Here is a 16,927-nt window from a genome sequence, read left to right as displayed (position 1 = left end):
TCGTTTACAAGATGCTAGTATTTTCAGTACAATCGATTTGAAAAATGGATTTTTTCACGTGCTGGTAGCGGAATCAAGCAGAAAATATACGTCCTTGGTAACACAACAAGGGCAATATCATTTTTGCAAGGTACCTTTTGGGTTATCAAATTCGCCAGGCGTATTTCAAAGGCATATAAACGCAGTATTTCGAAAGTTAATGAAAGAAAACATTGCATTGCCATACATCGACGATGTGATAATTCCAGCCGAGAATGAAGAGCAAGCACAACCTAGAAGTGGTAATCAACACCTGTCGGGACTATGGGTTACAACAGAATTTTAAGAAATGCCAGTTTCTTAAAAAAAGAGGAGTAACATTCCTATGGTATGTGATCGAAAATCATACAATACGGGCATCCCCCGATAAAACAAAAGCAGTGGTAAATTATAAAATACCTAGTACGTCGAAACAGCTTCTAAGTTTTGGGTTTAGTGGGTTACTTCAGGAAGTTTATCCCAAATTTTGCCATTATAGCAAAACCTCTGACGGATTTGACGAAGGAAGACGTAAAATTCGAAATCAGTTCACCATTATGAAACAGATTTACACACAGACGCACCTATAGACGGGTTTGGTCCAGTACTGCTGAAGAAATCACCACACGACGGCCAACTCCATCCTATCTGTTGAATATTGTGAACCCAGCCTTATGTATGCAATCGATAACATACATGCTTACACTCTCTAGTTTGTAAGCTTCCGATATGTTTTATACTTCCGTCTTCTTAATAAAACCTTCATCGTTGTAAGACGTAAAAACATCCGCACGTGTTTTATTAAATCGGAATAACCTTGCTCTGCTATATAAGTACACCAAATATTCCACCACTATCTACTATATGAGTGGAAAAACCACCGAGGCAGTGATTGAGGCACTAGCGAAACTCAGAGTGGATCTCGTTGGTTTAAAATTTAAGCTCGTTACAGACTGTAATGCATTCACCAAAACGTTGGAGAAGCAAATGCTGTGAACTTCTTTATAGTGACCTTGAAACTATGTGATTTTAGCCAACAAAAATGGATTATGTGGATGCTGCTGCTAAGCGCTGCTCTTGGGCGTAATGTTTAACGCGTTTGCTTTATTAGTTTTTCAGCCTGAACGTTTGCTTCCTTGTCTTTGTTGTTGTTTTTTCCTTTAACTTTTTAACCTAAGTATGAATATTCGCAATTAAAAGCCGAGTGCCGCTCAAGTTTGCTGAGATGTTCGGCGAATTTTTGAACGACGGCAACGAAAAGCTGTAGATCACCCACCGAAAAATTCCTCTGAACTGCATGGAAAAATCGATTTTCTTCATCTGTCACCAAAGAGATGTTGGCTTTCTTTCACTGTCTGCCGCACAACGATTTCTATTTTCCGGTTATCCTAGCCAAATAAATTGTAAATGTTCGAGCGTTGGTTTTTTGTTCTCGACACTTCTTCGGCCGGAAACTCGTGCTTTTCTTCTGGTTCTTTACTTCCTTTCTAAAAAATTTTTTCTTCTTGCTCTTTTTCAGCCGCAAACTCATGGCTATCTTTTCGCTAGTGATTGCAGATCTTTTCTTTCTTGTTTCGATACTTTTGCATCGCAACTTTTTGGTCCCATCACTAGTCACTAGGTGTGTTCGCACGAAAACGCTCCCAAGTGGACCGTAACCGTAGACCATAGCAGCAGACCGTAACAAAGTACACCAAATATTCCACCACTATCTACTATATGAGTAGAAAAACCACCGAAGCACAACGCAAATTTACTAGTTATGAGCTAGAAATAGTGGCAGTGATTGAGGCACTAGCGAAACTCAGAGTGGATCTCCTTGGTTTAAAATTTAAGCTCGTTACATACTGTAACGCATTCACCAAAACGTTGGAGAAGCAAAATTTATGTACGCATGTGGCTCGTTGGATACTTCTGTTACAAGAGTTCGACTATGTTGTGGAACATAGGACGGGCACCCGTATGAAACACGTTGACGCCCTAATCTGTTACGCAGTCATGACTATACGCAACGATGAGGTTACCGTCCGAATAAGTCAAGCTCAACTAGAAGATGATACTTTGAAAGTGATACGCGAAGTTCTTCGGGCTACCGATACTTATGACGACTATTTCCTAAAATCGAATGTATTATATAAAATGGTTAAAGATGACGAACCAATTGTAGTAACAGAAAGTATGCATAAACAAGTTATTACTCAAGCACATGAAAGAGGTAATTTTGCAATAAAGAAGACTAAAGAACTTATTTTAAAAGATAACTTTATCCCAAAACCTTGACGAAAAAATAAGACGGCACATCGCATGCTGTATATATTTTGAGTAGTCGTAAGCTAGGCAAGCAAGAAGGCTTACTGCATCAAATACAGAAAGAGGTGTTACCACTTCAAACATTCCATATAGATTTCCTCGGTCCATTGCAGTCAACAAATAAACAGTATCAGCATATTTTAGCTATAATCGATTCTTTCACTAAGTTTTGTTGGTTGTACCTTACAAAGTCGACAACCACTTTAGAGGTAATAACGAGACTCCGCAATCAAAGCGTAATTTTTGGAAATCCCGTAAACATCATTTCTGACAGAGGCGCTGCATTTTCATCGAACGATTTCAAAGCGTACTGTGATAATGAAGACATCAAACACATAATAATTACAACTGGTTTGCCAAGGGTAAATGCAATCATAATATCAGTTTTAACAAAGCTGAGAATCGGAGATCCAACAAAATGGTTTAAACACGTTGACAAAGTTCAACAAGCGATTAATTTGACGTTCACAAGAAGTATCAGCACAACTCCATTCGAGCTTTTACTTGGTACAAAGATGCGAACAAAATACGATCAACATATACGTAAACTTTTGGAGCTAGAAATGGTAGAAACATTCAACAACAACCGAGATGAACTACGAAAGAAGGCAAAACAACAAATCATTAAAATACAACGAGGAAACAAGAAAACCTACAATAGCAAACGTAAGCCCGCACGCCAATATGAAATCAACGATCTTGTTGTAATCAACAGGACGCAATTTGGTAATGGACTTAAGCTGAAATCTAAATTCTTAGGTCCATACCGAATAACTAAAGCCAAAGGTAACAATTCGTACGATGTCGAAAAAATCTCCGACACTGAAGGCCCAATAAAATCAACAACTTGTGAGGACCCAAATCCCCCGGCTTTGGGGCCAACACATTGGAACCTATATATTTGCCCATTTTATCTGAATATTTATGAATCGTTTTCGAATTCATATAAAATGTCAATTCTTAAAACATTCTAATGTATATATATATATATACCCTGCAAAAATTGTTGGATTACGTATTCCATTTTTTTCATGTTGGAGTACTCTAACAATACTCCTCTGCAATGCGTTTGCGGACCACCATCAGCCGATCATTGCTCGTTTTTTAACGACAGTGATCACGACACGATGACGATCGAACAGGGTTGCCAAAAGTAAAATATTGCATGAAAATAACTGATAATAAAATTTTACCATGGCAACTCTGATAAAATGCAACTGCGCACTGGTTTTATGTATACATACCACAGTATGTATAGAGAATATTAGTTTCTTTATTCACGCAAATGCTTAATAACATAAGAATATTCGTAGTATAAAATATAAAAGTTTTATTGCCCCTCTTCATTTACTTTCAGTTTAAATTCAATTCCCTTCGATAATTCTTTCCGACACAATTCCTCTTTAGTACTTTGGCATATGATCCTCTGTGGGTGTTTGAGAAACTTAGTTGATGGTTGTCCACTCCTGTGAGGAGACAACTTACTTGAGGGTTGTCCTTGAGTTAAAGAAAAACGATGATTTCCAGATAGTGTGGTTCACTACCACTTTCAATGAACAAACTTTATTAATAACAAGAATTTTTGATAAGACAAAATGAGATCTTATTCGATATATCTAGAAATAAAAATCGATAAAATATCAGCACCAATCAGGTGCAGACCCAGTCGGACAGTTGGTGTCACAATCTGCGGATCCTGTCGGACGATCCGTTGACTTTGGTGTGCAATCTGCAAACATAGCTAACAATCTCAAACATCCTGCCCGGCCGAAGGGGTACGTTCAGGATGATCCACAATTCGGCACAATTTCTGAATTGGTCGCGTACATTATCCCATTGCATGTTTGATGGTAACCACTCGTAGCAACCCTTCCTTGCCCGGATGTAGCTGAATGATTCTACCGAGTCGCCAATGAGTAGCGGGTAGATTCTCATGTCGAATAATGACAATATCGACAATCATGACTTTCGTCATTCGATCTCCAACATTAACTGTCCTAAGCTTGCGTTAATTTTCGTTTCCTAAGCTAGGCTTCAACCGCAATCCCGCTATTTCCTTTAAAAAATTGTTTACGAGCTATTTGACTCCAAAAAAAAAATTGTTTGCGAACTATTTTATATACTATTGTTGTTATAATTTTATATCCTATACCAACTTATTAGATCGAACCCTACTCCAATGCTTCTCGCCGTTATTTTTCTCATTTTTCTCGAAACTATTCATCTCACTTCTTCGGTATCATTTGAGACATTCTCAACCACAGTGCCAGTCCCGCCGTTAAGGTATCTACTAAAACTGTTCCCATTTTTCCAACTCATCTTCGAGCTTATTCCTTAACATAGCCGAATTCGCTCGACCGCTGTCAACCTACGCGGTCAAATGTTGTTCAATCGTACTGTTAAAGGTATTGGGGAATATCAACATTTGCAATCTATTCCTATTTCCTATGGCGACCGGATGCAAGCAGTAATAGGACTGCCACATCAACCTCCCACCTTACAAGACGTAGCTGAATGCGTTTGTAACCATTTCAACTATCGTAGGAGTGCGGGTTCGACTCCCACTCCCGGGAGTGGGACAGGCAGACATACCGCGGGTATATTCTGACCCCCTGACCCGCTGGGGGGTAATGTATTAGTCGGGTTCGCTTCTGCTAAATCTTCAATCAAACTAATTTTATCAAGAAACGATTTGAGAGCTAACGGATTTTCACTAATTATCGATGCACAAAGGCTTATGAAAGATTTATTTTCTTCTACTGTGCCATTTTAGTAAAAACTTTATTAAAATCTGAATTACTTGATGAACTTGTAGTTTCTGTGAATGTTTGATATTTGGTAACGAAGAGCTTTTTGAAATGTGGAATATTACTGAAAGTTGGTTTTTAGCGTCTGAGTACTTTTCTTCAGAATCTATTTGCACCAGATCACTATACTCAATGAGGCCTAACGGATCTAATGGAATTTCTATTTCACAATTTAACTTATCAAAACGGTGTTCAAGTTTAACTTTAATATCTTTAAGGTTGTTAGTTTCACTTTTCTTTGCAATTATAATAATATTATTATAAGTGGTTATGAGAGACTTTTTATACACGTTAAGTTTTACCACGTTGGTTGATAATGGACGATTTTGTAAAACGCACTTTGTAATTTTAATAAATGCCTCTTGATTTTCTTTAAATTTTAGCATGCAGTCTGTCATAACACAACAACCTTAAAGAAATACAAGCAATTGGCTTATCTAGTTCACCACATAAGATTGAAAATTAAAATTTTGTTGAAAAATAGTCGTATTGAAAAATTGCCTTTGAAGTAAAATGGAAACTCGGAAATGTGAAAAAATTTTTTTTTTATTTAAAATTTGTGAAATGAATTGAAAATTTGAAAAATGGAAGCTTGAAAATATAAGAATTTGTAAAATAAATTTAAAAAAAAATTTTTTTTAAATAGAAATATGAATGTATGAAAATTTTAAGGAAAGTGAAAATTTGTACAATAAATTGAAACTTAAAAAAGTGGAGATCCTGAAGATATTGAAATTTGTAAAATGGTTTGAAATTTTTAAAATTGTTGATAACTGAAGTATTACGCACCGCGTTCAAAAAAAATCCAAAATGTTTTATTATAAACGGAAGCACCGTTGTAATCAAAAAAATCAAAAATGTTTTCCATAAACGCGCGCACCGTTATAATCAAAAAAATCAAAAATGTTTTATATAAACGGACGCACGGTTGTAATAAAAAAAATCCAAAATGTTTTACATAAACGGACGCACCGTTGTAACTAATTAAAAAAAAACCAAAATGTTTTACATAAACGGACGCACCGTTGTAACTAATTAAAAAAAATCCAAAATGTTTTATATAAACGGACGCACCGTTGTAATCAAAAAATCCGAAATGTGCGATATTTAATACGGCCGCACCGCATTTAATAAAAATTTTAATTTTTAGTATACATGTGGGATTGGGTTTCTATACAACATCTCGACCTTTTCTCAGCAACCTTGTGACACGAAGAAGCAACAAAGATCAAACGAGAACTCAAACCGTAACGACGGCAAAACGACGCGTGTGAAAGTTGGCCATCTTGAATTTTGAAATTAATCAAATATCATATTACATTCAATTATTTGTAATTTTCATTAATTAACTTTGTAACTCAAACCTTTATTTTCAAAATTAAACATTATTTATAAACATTAAATTTCTATTTAAACTTCGTAAAAAGGACAGTCTTATAACACTAACCCCTTTTTACCCACATTTTGGGGGCTCAACCTAAAAAAAGAATAAAATAACAATAATAAGTGAATCTAAAAAGAATCACAGAGGCTCATTCCTAAAAGTATAGTAAGTGAAAAGATAATAACTAGAACAAAGTTATTTCGGTGCAAAATTGATTCAACATACAAAATGTCGTGTTTAAATGATTTTATGTGCAACAGCTTGCGCAATAGTAGCAAAGCCAACATTATAACGCTGCACAAATATATATTTGAAATTTATGGCGACAGAAATAACCGACGCCGACTTCGTGAATTTTGTGGCTTTGGGTACGACGAAAAAAGTGAAGAATATAAGCAGGAAGAGATATACGTTAATTTAAATTTCAAAGAACGCGACCTAGTAACAACAAAGATTGATCAAGAGTAAAGATGTTGCAGGCGCAAACTTCGGTGGAAAGCAACGGAGCGTAACAAAATTCTAGTAGGTCATTTCCACCACACCACAAACTTTAACACAGGTTTTAACATAATTTAAGCACAAAAAACAAAAATTCACTGATTGTAGTTTTTGAGTGCAAAAATGTAAATTCTGAACAGATTATCTGAATAAAAAGTGTACAAATAATTGTTAAATAACAACTACAGACAGTGGTAGTTTAACAAATTCTGCTGTGGTAAGTGGTGAATGTGACCTACTAGAATTTTGTGAAGCTTGCTTCACACTATTTTTCGTCCCTGCAACATCTCTACTCTTCGATCAATCTTTGGTAACAATATCTAACATGATGGGCATAAGCTACAACGTAGACGATGTGAAGCTGCACATATTTAGAAAGTTGCGACGCAATGAATTGTTCACAAAGAGAAACAACGATGATGCTGACAGCGATGATGGTGACAACGACGACGACAATAAAGAGGAAAATAACGACGAAGCGAACAACAGCAAAGAGAGAAACGACGGCGAGACTAGGGAATAGATCAAATTAGCGTCCACAGCTCAAATCATGAAATGACTCAATGTTATGAGTTTGATCCGAACAGAAAAGACGTTGAAAATGAAAGCAGAAAAAAACGAACCCAGCGCAATGTACAAAGATATCAGCGTGAATAGGTGTGTGTCAAACGAAATGCCGAAATTTGCAATGACATTTCGCGATGTAGAGGACTCGATAAGAGTATTTGACGGTTCAAATAAAATTTCTGTTGATATTTGGTGCAAAGAATTTGAAGAGTTATTTGAAGTAATGCAGTGGAATTAAATTCATGGCAAGCATTAAAGAATGCGCTACTGAGCGAATTTAAGGACAATACAAACAGTGCACTCCTGCATAAGCAATTGTATGAGCGTAAATTTAAAGACAGTGAGAGTTTGCAAGAGTATTTGTAAAGCATGCTTGAAATTGCTAATAAGGGTAATATTGAAGACGAAGCATTGATTCAATATGTAATCGATGGAATAGGCGACCTATCAATGAACAAAACAATATTGTATGGCTCCAAGACATTGAGTGATTTCAAAGAAAAATTAAAGTGCTATGATAGAATGCGTGTGCAAAGAAAAACAAAAGCTACAGCAACAGCGACAGAAAATATAAAGAGTGAGCGAAAAGAAATAAAGTGCTAAAACTGCGGCGAAAAGGGTACTTGTCAAATAGTTGCAAAAACAAAGACAAAGGTAAAAAATGTTTCAATTGCAACCGGTATGGACATTAAGCTGGGTCGATTTATTAACCTATATCGCGCCATCGATTTTTCGATAGGTTTTTTCAGACAACAATCTATGCCCAATACGTAAGCTTGTAGTAAAATTTGATGTTGCTATCTGTTAAAATGAGGCAGAAATGGGGCAGAAATGGCGAAAACCCTCTTATTGAACAATCGATTGTATGGGAGGTATATGCTATAGTGGTCCGATCCGGTCGATTCCGACAAATGTCAAATCCCCCATCAAAATATGCCTGCTTACCAAATTTCATCAAGATGTCTCAAAAATTGAGGGACTAGTTTGCGTTCAAACAAACGGACAGACGGACGGACAGACAGACGGACATGGCTAAATCAACTTAGCTCGTCCCCTGATCATTTTGGTATACTTATTGGTGGGTCTAACGGAAACATATACATAAAAAATGATTTGGAGCCTTTAAAATGAAAAAAATCGAATTCGACCCAAACAAGTCCCAAAAACCAAAAAAAAAGTTTTTTTTTTAAACTGTTAATGCCAACGTTTTAATCGCATAATTTGAAGTGGGATAGGAACTATGAGACAAATTCGTTTTCATCGGCAACAGTTTTGCACGTTTCTGAAGAAACCCTTAAAAAAATGGCGAAAAAAAAATTTTTTTCACCAAAACACTCCTCCAAAAAATATATTTTTTTTTTTTTTCAAAAAACTGTTATCGCCAAAGTTTTTAGCGGACAATTTTGAGTCGGATAGGGTATACATGAAAATGTTGAAATCAAATACAAAATTTTTTAAGTAGGTCATGAAAAAAACCTTAAAAATGAAAGAAAAAAAGCCAAAAAAACTCAAATTTTGCAGGTTCGAAAATTTTTTTTTTGGGTATGCTTTTTTTCCTGAGCCCAAAACCTATCGAAAAATCGATGATGTTGTGGTGCACAGTGGCTAGTCATTGTCGGCTGGGGCCGGTCCTTGCCAACCTTACTGTTCCTGCGCCATAAACAGAAAAAAGTTCCTATCATGCCTATCAAAACTAAAAGCTGTCAAATTCAAAAAAAAAAAAACCGACAGAAGCGCAGAGACCGACTCAAAACGCTTATAAATTCTCATTAAAACGACATCCGGTAGAACCGGATGCCACGGACAGACCGTTAAGCATTCAAAATTTAATATAAAAAAAAGAAGCTTCAAAAAACTAAACGCAAAAAAAAAATTTACCGAACCGGAAACGACCGGTTACCGATGCAGGACAGTCGGTAGCGTAGTGCCATCGACGTGGATGTTCAATATGGTCGACATTTGGGGCGTCCATGTTGTAAATAAGGTCGCGGAAGATTTAGTCGGTGACAATGCCAGGTTTCGCGAGGCGAAAAAACTGGAGAGATCAGGGAGATAGCCGTTTATTTTATTGCATAGCTCATCGATCTCTGGGCCTGGACCTGTGGCCATTATTGTGCAGTCATCGGCGTAGGAAACGATTGTGACTCCTTCCGGTGGTGAAGGTAGCTTAGAAATGTAGAAATTAAACAAAAGTGGGGATAGGACACCACCCTGTGGCACCCCTTGTTTAATTCTCCTTGGTTTTGATGTTTCGTTTCTGAATTGCACCGATGCCTGCCGACCACCCAGATAATTTGCGGTCCACCTTTTAAGACATGGGAGAAGGGTTGACCCTTCCAGGTCTTGCAGTAATGAGCCATGGTTGACCGTATCAAAGGCTTTTGATAGGTCTAGCGCTACGAGTACTGTTCTATGGTGGGGGTATTGATTCAAACCGCAATTTATCTGGGTGCTAATGACATTTAGCGCGGAGGTAGTGCTATGGAGTTTTCTGAAGCCATGCTGATGAGGGGCTAGCTGCAAATGTGCTTGGAAATAAGGGAGCAAAATAGCTTCAAGCGTCTTTGCCACTGGCGATAGGAGAGATATCGGACGATATGACTCACCTACGTTAGCTGGTTTCCAAGGCTTTAGTAGCGGGACCACCTTGGCCATTTTCCATTTCTCGGGTATGGCAAAGGTGGAGAGAGACAGGTTGAAGACATGCGCTAAATATTTGAAACCCTCTTTCCCTAGGTTTTTAAGCATCGGCATGGCTATGCCGTCTGGGCCCACTGCTTTGGATGGTTTAGCGCGACCAATGGCGTCCTCAACCTCTCTAGCGGTGATGGTGATTGGTGACGCGCTGAATTTGTGTTTATGTGCGTATCTATTGGCTCTCCGTATATCTTTGTCGACCGTAGGATGCATTATATATTGTCGGCAGAAAGCGCTCGCGCATTTTTTCGCATCCGACAGCACCTTATCGCCAAAGGCGATGGAAACTTTGTCTTTGTGCTTAGTCGGATTCGATAGGGACTTTACGGTGGACCAAAGTTTACCTACACCGGTAGAGAGGTTACAACCTCTTAGGTGCTCTTCCCATTTCGCCCGCTTATGTTCGTCTACAAGCAATCTGATGCATTGGTTTATATCCCTTATTTGGGGGTCGCCTGGATCAAGCTGTCTTATAAGGTCGCGTTCCCTCGCTAAGCTCGCGGCCTCCGCCTGGAAGTGGACCGGATTTCGGGAATTCTCCCGGCGGGAATGAAATGTGCCGAGGCGGATTCAAAGACCTTACGGAAGGCACGCTCCCCTTGGCGGGCATCAGTCGGGATAGGGAGGGCAGCGAAGCTGCTGTCTGTTGCAGATTTATATTCTTCCCACTTTCCTTTTTTGAAGTTTATGAAAGTGCGTTTTTCGGTGACGATGAAGTCGGCGGTACGCTCGAACGAAATAAGTATGGGCAGGTGGTCGGATGCCAATGTTACCATCGGCTACCAGTTGACGCAGTTTACGAGTTCTGCGCTCACGATTGAAATATCTGGCGAGCTATGACAGCTTCCTACCATACGTGTGGGGGCGTCTCCGTTTATTGTGCAGAACGTCGTTTCTTCTATTTGATCCGCCAACATCTCACGCCTACTGTCCGCCCGCAAGTTTGAATGCCATAGGTCGTGATGGGCATTGAAATCGCCTAAGATAATGCGATTGTTGCCAGTGAGTAAGGCCTCGATTTTAGGGTGGTATCCACTGGGGCAACAGGTGACAGGAAGGATGTAGATGTTGATGATTTCTAGATTTGCATCGCCTGACCGGCCAGATAGGCCTTGACGTTCTAAGACATTGTCCCTGCGGTCGATGCCAGGATCAAATATATGATATTGCACAGAGTGGTGTATAATAAACGTGAGGCCGCCTCCATTTCCGCTCTCGCGCTCCTTCCTGTGGACATTATACCCAGAGCAGGTCTGCAATGCAGATCTTGCTGTGAGTTTAGTCTCTTGAATCGCAGCAATGCGGATTTTGTGCCGCTTCATGAAATCGACTATCTCCGTAATCTTCCCAGTTAGTCCATTACAGTTTAACTGCAGAATTCTGAAGTGCATGAGGGGTGACGCCGCCACTCTAGGGGTAAGTGACGGGTGACTACGCCTAGGTTGTGGAAGGCCAGGACGCAATTGCTGTTGTGGCCTTGGGACTGGGCGCCCTTGGGCAAGCATTGGGGTACCGGATGATTTGGGTTTGCGACCTGGCAACATGGCGCGATGAAACCCGTCGAGGAGTCCAGAACATCTAGGAAAGTGGCACCACCCAAGGCAGGAGCTGTATTGAGCGGATGTCGCAAACCTATATATTCTGTGCTGGCAGACGGTACAAAGGGAGGTAGGGACTAAGAGTCTGTTTCCCTGACCTGCACGATTGCTGCCAGAAAAGAGGGGAGGTGTTTGGTGTCTTACTAGAAGTGACGGACCCGTTAGCTGATTGTGGATTGCTACACAGTAGTGTGTGATGGCGTCCGTTGAATATTCGACAGTTCGTGGAAGTGCAAGCCTTCGTTGCATGGCCAGGTCTCAAGCAGTTGAAGCACAGATTGGATTCTTTCAATTTGTGGAACCTCTCCTGCACCGGTAAAGCCAAGAGTTGTGGGAAACGCCCGATCCGATGTGTATGTAAATTGCAATATTCACAGTTTCCGGGAGTCGTTGCGGCCAGATTCGGTTTCACGAAACGTGATGTACGTGTTGCTTGTTCGCCTTGCGAATGACGTTGAGGGCAAGATGTACCCTTTATGCCAGGAATTGAATTCTTCATGGGCCATTGTAGAATATCAGCTGTTAGACTATGTGCTCGTTTCTCTATGAACTTGAGTAACTCATTCAGCCGAGGTATATCCTGTGTCGTGCGGCTCATACCCCAAGCCTGCTGTGTGCGAGATGGAAGTTTTGAAACCACTATGAGAACCGCCAGTGCATCCCATTGCTCGACTGGAACTTTCATCACCATAAGTGCCCGCAGCGATTCGCGCACAGTGTCGACCACAGATAGCAGTGCTGATGTGGACTCGGTTGAGATGGGTTCCAATCCGATAAATTGCGCAACGTGAATATCAGCCAGTTGTCTCGGACTATTATAACGGTCCTTGACTACCTGCCAGACGTCTTCATATCCACCACTGTACATGCCACCTACCAACGAAACAGCATCCCCTTGCACAGCTTCTCGCAATTTTCCCAGCTTGTATGCCTCTGGAAATTCCTGTGAGTGAACCAATGTCTCGAATTCGTCCTTAAAAGCTAGCCAGTTGCGTAGTGTGCCATCAAATTTCGGAACGGATAACCGCTCCAACTTAAGATTCATAGCCGTTGTATTAGGAAAAGCGACCGGGACGTGACTACCAGCCCCAGGCGAGGTGCTGTGAATGGGCGTATTGTGGGTTGCCTGCAATCTATGAGCTTTAGCCATAGCCCGGTAACATAAATCTTCCAGTTGATCCCATAGTGCTAGGTGAGCGTCGAGCTCCTCTTTTTTAGCATCTGTAATTAAGGTATCATGAGTCGTACCACATCGTTCGAAATGAGATTGCAATGCAGTCTCCTCTTGAGCAATTTCAAAGGCATCGCCACAGTAATCCTCTGCGAGTATTCTATTAGCTATGCGATTTATTGCGGTAACTGCAGCAGTTCGTTTATTTAATGAACCCATTTTTGCGCAAGTAGTAATAAAAATAAAAAAAACAAGTAAACGTATGTTAGCGCAATTGTGTATGTAATGGGACTTCCGTTAACTTCGCCGTTCGTATAATGGTGGCTTGTATTGGTTGTTGTTGGTTATATATGCAATGAAAACTGCTCACGGCACGCGAAGCAAGGTTGTTCCGCCAGATTCCCGGGTTTCGGCACCAGAAAAATGTTTGAGAAACTTACTTGATGGTTGTCCACTCCTGTGAGGAGATAACTTACTTGAGGGTTGTCCTTGAGTTAAAGAAAAACGATGATTTCCAGATAGTGTGGTTCACTACCACTTTCAATGAACAAACTTTATTAATAACAAAAATTAGTGATAAGACAAAATGAGATCTTATTCGATGTATCTAGCAATAAAAATCGATAAAATATCAGCACCAATCAGGTGTAGACCCAGTCGGACAGTTGGTTTCATAATCTGCGGATCTTGTAGGACGATCCGTTGACTTTGGTGTGCAATCTGCAAACATAGTTAACAATCTCAAACACTGGGTGTAGTACTCATTGAAAGTACTTTGGAAAGTACTCTCACGTATGTACTCTATGGAATACTCACAAACAAAGCGAGAGTGGGATCACCTACTCCTCTCCTAGGACATCGCAATGTTAATTGGAGCACATTTTTTGTATGAATACAGATTAGTTTTGGAACACTCCTATACTCCTAAAGGAGTATTCCTTACACTATTTATGGAGTACTCGCGTTTTTTGAAGGGTATATATATATAATAATGAATTTCTATCCGTACACATACATATCATGTAAAACATAAATACCCCTAAATATTTAAATTAACAAAATTGAATTTCCATACATATAAAATATTACATTTTAAATCACCCTAATATACATATATACATTCATGAAAACATCTAATTATATCGCTTAAATAATTGTCTCTGCCCGCATACGGTGATTATTTTGGTTGGACATTATATTTTTCATAGATATCCCATAACCGGCTGGAATTCTAAAGAAAGGAAAACAACAATGGAAATACAGCAAGACGATAAGCAGCAAAAGTTCACCAACCCACTGAACCAAATGTTACATTAACAAAATACATTTAGCCCAAAATACATTTAGCCCATGGACAATATGATGCGCGCGGACATAGCTTAAAGCAAAAGGAGAAGAAAATTGTTAGTGCGTAGACAGATGACAATGGGAGCACAGAAAAACCATTCTAAATTTTACCAAGTAGCGCAACTAACAGCTGATCGTTGAAATTCGCACATTCACGCGCACAGTTCTCGACTCAATTTCAAAAAAAAAACTTTAGATTATTTAGCTTAAATTTTAAAGTGAGATAAATCTTACCAATTGATGTATAATAAAAATATATAAGGCGTATTTGATGTTATTAAAAGAAGATTTTTATTTATATTAAAGTTTTAATCATTTATTTTTGAAATTTATTTTAACAATTTCATTCGTTTTTAAAGCATTTTCGTGCATATAAATACAACCATGTGCATATACGTTTTGACATTACATTTCATACACGTTCGTATTTGCCATTCTCATTGTTTCTAAATTCGTAAACAATGACTGCGGATATTCTGTGTGATTTTTCGAAAAAATTTATTAATTTTGTGAAATTTTACACTTAATCTGTGGTATTGTGGTGGTCAAAAAGATTTTATGCAAAAATACTTTGGCTTACAATGCGACAATGTATTTCGTAATGTCGAAGTACTTATATGTGTATATATTTGATGTGGAAGCTTGTATTTGAGAACACGGTTGCCACCTCAGTCCATTTGGACAAAAAATGGCCCTTTTCAAACCAATATGGTCCGCTGGTCGCTTTTTCTCAATTTTGTTTCTTGTTCGGCACGGATTTGGTAATTTTATTTCTTTTTCACTGAAACAAAAATTCAAAATACTGCTAATAAAATTTTCGGCAAATCTATTACCCACACATAATTTTCAATTTACTTCTGAAAACCCATTATGTACATGTAGCTTAAGTTATTGGAAGTTAAGCAACCCTATTGTAAATATTGTAAAACTATCGATATGAAAATAGAGGGCAATCTTGAAAATAAATATTGTTGCCGGCACTTCCGGTAAATCTAAAGACTAGAAAAGTCGTCTTTCAACTTAATCATTAAACATCCTATAAAATAATTGAAATACCTAACCAATTTACATTTCAATGGAATTCTTACGACGAAAATTGCTCTATCTGTAAAATTTAGCAGAACAATGACATTTCACCCGGTAGATAATTTAGGCAAGGCATTAAAAATGGAAGTGTTGAATGTTCAGGCAAACACATTGTCATTAATTTTTGATGAAACAACGGACTTATCAGAAAAAAGACTAGTTTTAGTGGTTAGATATTTCTATCGGTATTCAGTTATTACACAGTTGAAACTTTTAAGACGCTTGATTTTTAGTGTTAGGGAAGAAGTAAACATCTATAAAAATAACATTAACACCACTGCTTAGTTTTATTTACGATTTACTGAGTTTGCCACAACGCAAATTTTTTAACCGTTCTTTAATAAAACCCAACTGCGCTCTTTTTTTCGATGCATTTTGGTCCTAAATGTTTTTGAGAACGCATGTGACAAGGTTGCATTTTTCAGAACTAATTTTTTTTTTAAATAATGATATAGTAGTATGGAAGGGACAGCCATAGTAGTAGACATGTATGTGAATATTAGCAAAGTGTAAAAAACAAAGCATTTTTTCTTTGAAAATAATCTAAGGGAAGATGCGCACGAGGCATATCTTCATAGACGCGTATTAGGTACAGCATAAGAAATCTTGAGGCGTAGAAAATCGTAGCTGCATTCCATATTTTGTACGTGTCTACGAAGCTATGTCTCGTGTGTATCTTCCCTAAGTTTAGCTTCTTACGAGATCCAACATTTTTAATTATTAATGATAGATAACACGTGAAGCAACTAAGCTTAAGGTGACTTTTGAGTTGTTTTGGCACTTGCGTTGCGCCTACATCTGAGTTAGAACACACGCGCTTTAAGTGCTTCAATCTATAAGCAACGCACCGCCAACGTCAAAGTTAAACACAAATAATTTAAAACTTAGGGTTCTTCTTGAAGTTTCCTGGATTTCTTGAAAAATATAAGAATTACTATCGCCGTTCAACTAAATAAAAAACATAATTTTGTATTCATGTCGATTTCGTGATCGATCAGGAGAGATGGTGGAACATATCCTCCTGGAACGCGACGCAATCTGATGAGGGCACAATAGATCAACGGTCGCAGTGCAATCCCCAATAAATTTTCTATCTATCTTCATGTTATTAAAATAGTTGTATTTCATTTTTCCTCATGTGACAGGGGAACTTTTAACGTCCGTTATTTTAAAGTAACCCTTATTTGACGAATCACTAAACAATTTCTTTCAAATAAAGTGTTAGCGTTCACAGAAGATGGTGAAAACGGCCCCTGGAATTGTTATCTTATATAGCCAAAGAAAGTTATGCATACGCAAAATTTAGTCAGCACAAAACGAATAGTTAGAGAAAATTTAAAATATAATGCATATGTATAAAATGCATGCAATTTATGAAATAATTTTTTTTATATAAAATTAGTTTGGCATATCAGATTTGTCAATATTATTTTGGTCCTGCTAC

General features: G+C 38.4%; 1 protein-coding gene across 18 annotated transcripts in view; it reads right to left on the bottom strand.

The window, feature by feature from the left end:
• The window catches only part of LOC137253031 (alpha-tubulin N-acetyltransferase 1-like), a 783,286-nt gene that overhangs the window by 401,649 nt on the left and 364,710 nt on the right, over positions 1–16,927 (bottom strand). The window lies entirely within an intron of this gene.

This window comes from Eurosta solidaginis, chromosome 5, assembly GCF_040869045.1.
Source record: "Eurosta solidaginis isolate ZX-2024a chromosome 5, ASM4086904v1, whole genome shotgun sequence".
NCBI classification, from domain to species: domain Eukaryota; kingdom Metazoa; phylum Arthropoda; class Insecta; order Diptera; family Tephritidae; genus Eurosta; species Eurosta solidaginis.
This window is presented reverse-complemented; position numbering and strand designations above follow the sequence as displayed.